Genomic DNA, 4,538 nt, shown 5'->3' with positions numbered 1-4,538 from the left:
AGTGAGTCTGCAGAGGTATTGATTTATACCACCTGTTCCCAACAGTAACAGCTGAGACCTTTGGCAGCCCCATGTGTACAGAGACTGGCTCAGTCTATACAAGTATCTCCCATGCTACACTCACACAAAAGTCATTTTCCCCCTGAAAATTTCAGTCTAATCTCAATTTTATAAATTGAACTCTGATTTTTTTAAACTTTTATGTTTTATTAATGCATTTAAAAATATCACTGTCTAGGGGCAGCTAGGTGGCACAGTGGATAGAGCACCGGCCCTGGAGTCAGGAATACCTGAGTTTAAATCCAACCTCAGACACTTAATTACCTAGCTGTGTGGCCTTGGGCAAGCTACTTGACCCCATTTGCCTTGCAAAATCCTAAAAAAAAATATCACTCTCTCTTCCCAAATACATGGTCTCCACCATCATAGGATCCTCCCATCTAAAAATAAATATTCAAACAAAGCAAATCAATACATTGGCTAGGTTGAACAATGTAGGCCTCAGTCTACCCTACTCACCCAGCATATCTCCACCCAGAGAAAGGAGTATGTTTTGCTGTCAAATTTAATTGAATCTGTTTTAAGAGCTCTGGAAAGCCACTTAGCAACTTCTTTAAAATAATGAATCCTTTTAAAAATTCTTGGTATAAACTCCTTTGGGACAGGCATCCCTCTAATTTACATTTGAGAAATAAAAGAAATATATCATAGTGAAATGGAAAGCACATGAACTGGGTTTCAGATCCTAGCATTTGCTTCCCTTTCTTGATTGTTATTCCTCTGACAAATCACCAGATTTGTGTGAAATGAAAGCACCAATTGCCAAAGAGCCATGGGGATCACTTTATTTATTAGCTACCTCCTTAGACCCGGTCCATAAAGAAGATGGACTTTGGTAAAATACTCTTCTGTCTTACAGAAACTCTGGTGTCTGGTGTCCCTGATGCTAGTGAGAGCAGAAGAAGGGATGGGGGTGGAGTGGGCAAGAACATTCATGGAATAACTGCTGAGATACTTTGCCCTTACACACTTAAGAGTTTCACTTCAATAACAGAATATAATATAAGAAAGCAATTTACTCCAGATAATGGCCTGCCCAGGGGGAAAGTATTACAGCATACAGAGAGACAGGTTTGGAACAGCCACTCCAGGGGTCCATAAAGAGCAGCTTTGTAGAAGAGGTGGTCTTTGTTAAAGGTCACACCCAATCAAACCCCAGACTCCGCAGTGGTCTCCCAGCATGAGAGCTGAAAAGGGTCCACAGGCATCAGAGAGGAAGTTCCATATGGTTAGTATATATATATATATATATATATATATATATATATATATATATATATATATATATATATATATATACTAACCATATGGACCTTTGAGGTTTAGAATCTCCAGGACCTTGCAAATTCTGCTTCCTCTCTTCTAGTGAGAATCTGAACCCCATAGCCCTGGAAGAGAGAGATATACACCTCCCTTTAAGAGAATTCAATATATGAAATTCTGGATCAAAGGATCACAGATAGGGGCGGCTAGGTGGCACAGTGGATAAAGCACCGGCCCTGGAGTCAGGAGTACCTGGGTTCAAATCCGGTCTCAGACACTTAATAATTACCTAGCTGTGTGGCCTTGGGCAAGCCACTTAACCCCATTGCCTTGCAAAAACCTAAAAAAAAAAAAAAAAAAGGATCACAGATTTAGATCCAAAGTGAACATTACAGGTCATCTAGTTCAAACCTCTCACACTTTCCAGAGGAGGAAACTGAGGTCCAGAAAAATTAAATGACTTGCCTAGGGTCAAACAAGTAATAAGCAGAGCTGGTATTGAACCCAGACTCTCTCTTTCCAGGACCCGAGTTTGCTTACATCATGTGAATAAATCTTGGGATTTTAGAACTAGAACGAACCCTAGAAGTCATCTTGTCTGATTATTTCTTTTTATAGATTAGAAAATTGAGATACAGAAGACTTGATTTGAGTATTGTTTTATAAGGGGGAGGAGCTGGGACTTAGACTCTGATCTTCTGTCTCCAAGGTCGATGGTTTTTTCACTGTACCATGCTTTCCTATTATTCTGGGAGGGCAGTATCTCATGATTCCAGAATTGTGAACATCATTTCTTTTTTCTTTTTCTTTTGTTTGAAGCAATCGGATCACACAGGGTCACACAGCTAGTATGTGTCAAATGTTTTGAACTCAGGTCCTCCTGACTCCAGGACCAGTGCTCTATCCACTATGAGACCCAGATGCCCCAGTATAATTTCTTAAGAAGCTTGCTATCTGCTATGTTCCTTCCAGCTTTAGTAAAAGAAACAAATAAACAAATAAAAGGGCACTTGATATCACTACTACTCCTCCAAGCCTTGGAACAAATAACGTGACTGACCTGGGATGATCTGCCCTGAAGATCATTTATTTCCCTCTCTCTCTTTCTGCCTCTCTCTTTCTCTATCTCTGCCTCTTTCTTTTTCTTCCTCTCTGTCTCTCTCTGTCTCTGTCTGTCTGACTGTCTGTCCCTCCCCCTCTCTGTCTTTGATTTAGTAAACTGTTTATTTGATCAAGTGAGTTATTTACCCTCTCTAGGCCTCAGTTTCCCCACTTGCAAACTGAATAATACCTACACTATTTGTTTCCTGTTTATTGTGAGAATACTTCCCATGAAAGTATTTTGTTAATCCTAGAATGCTATATAAATAAATGGAAAGTATTATTGTTATTCTATTTTTGTCAGTCTTCACTTCCTTGCTCTACAAACTCTGGAAAGAAAAATGAAATCAATAAACAAAATAAAAATCAAGAGTTTTAATATTGCACATTTATCTGTCTGGAGACAAACTCCTGAGAGCTCTGTTTATTCCAGCCCTAGTTAAATGAACAAGTTTTTTATTTTAAAAGTTTTATTGATGAATTTTTTATATTAAAACATTATATTACCAGTATTTATGGATTATTTCTACTTCATAAGAGTGGAATATACCAAACATACCAAAAATGCCAATATATCAAAATAGTTGAGCAAAATTAATGATACAGTGACCTCGTTGGAAAGTGCATGCAACATTTGTAACAAATTGTCTCTGTGCAAGCATTTGTAGCATACCCCATTTCTCTAAAAACATTTTCATGTAAAGCCTGACAAATTGCTTTCTGTGGGGGTGGGGTGGGGGGAAGGAAGTAAAATTGGGGGGAAAATTGTAAAACTCAAAATAAATAAAATCTTTAATAAAAAAAGAAAAAACATTTTCAGAAGTCTATTTTCTCTCCCTTGTACCCTAATCTCATTAAAAAATGAAAACAAATTTCTTATAGAAAATAATGGATTGTCAAGTAAAACAAATTCCTTTGATGATGTATGTAGATATGTATGCTAAAAACACAAATACATACATATACATAAATACATCTAATTTGCATCCTAAATCTCTGTAATGGATAATTGGTTTCATTATCAGTCTTTTGGAATCATGAATGATCATTGCAATGATTATCATTCTAACAGTTTCCAAAATTGCTTTTACAATATTTTCATTGTATAAAATTGTTCTGCTCATTTCATTCTTTATCAGCTTATAAAGTCTTCAGAAGTGCTCATTTTTAATAAGATTGATTTTATAGTACAGATTATTCTTTTGGTTATGCTTACTTCACTCTGTTCATTTAGCCAGACAATCTGCCTCTCAGAACTGCCAGGAAAGATTCTTTTCTTTGAACTGGTATTTCTCTCCAGTTGTAGGAATTAGACGTTAGATTGGACTGAGGCTTCTACTTGGGTTTTTTCATGCTGCTTGTTGTCTTATTTCCCCTCCTACTCATTTGATTGTTTCTTCTCAGTCTCCCTGATAGGATGATTGCAAATGTTCCTGTCCCAGTGAGTGAGTACACCCCAGAGCTCTGTCCTGTGCCTTCTTCTCTTCTGACTAACTAGGAGGTCTTATTCTTTTTATATCAAAGATTCCTTTGGTAGCCTATGAACCCTTTTTTAAAAAAATATGTTAAAATGTTTGAAGAAAATGCCAAATTTTGGTTAAATATTAGTGAAAATTATATGTATTACTCCTCCCTCCCCACCCCCAGTACTAGTCTTTTGGCATTGAAGAGGACCACACCAACCAACCAATGATTGGAGGTATGAGTTGCATAAATTACGTTTAAGCTGTGCAAAGCAAACTTCTCATTTCCCTTTACCAAAATTCCACCCCAAGACCTGATTTAAAGGAAACAGAATTATTAGAGATGGTCTGGTTGTGGGGGACTATCTTGGCCTTAGATTGCTTTCTCTTCCTCCTATATCAGCAAAGCACCATGGTGCTTCTTCAATGCCAGGCAAACACTAGCCTGAGTGGCAATAGAAAGCAACAACCATGTTTATCTTAACCTGTCTCTTAATGAACTAATAGTCTGTTTGGTCGGCCTCTTCTCACATAACATTCTTGGTTTCTCTTTCTCCCTTTTCAGTGATATATGCTATACAAGGTGAATGCAGGGTAATTTGAAAAAGAAGTACACTGGTAGATGGTGGGGAGTGATCAGGAAATGTTTCA

Source organism: Macrotis lagotis, chromosome 1 (assembly GCF_037893015.1).
Source record: "Macrotis lagotis isolate mMagLag1 chromosome 1, bilby.v1.9.chrom.fasta, whole genome shotgun sequence".
In the NCBI taxonomy this organism is placed as follows: Eukaryota; Metazoa; Chordata; class Mammalia; order Peramelemorphia; family Peramelidae; genus Macrotis; species Macrotis lagotis.
The sequence above is the reverse complement of the archived record's forward strand: the minus strand, read 5'-3'. Positions refer to the sequence as shown.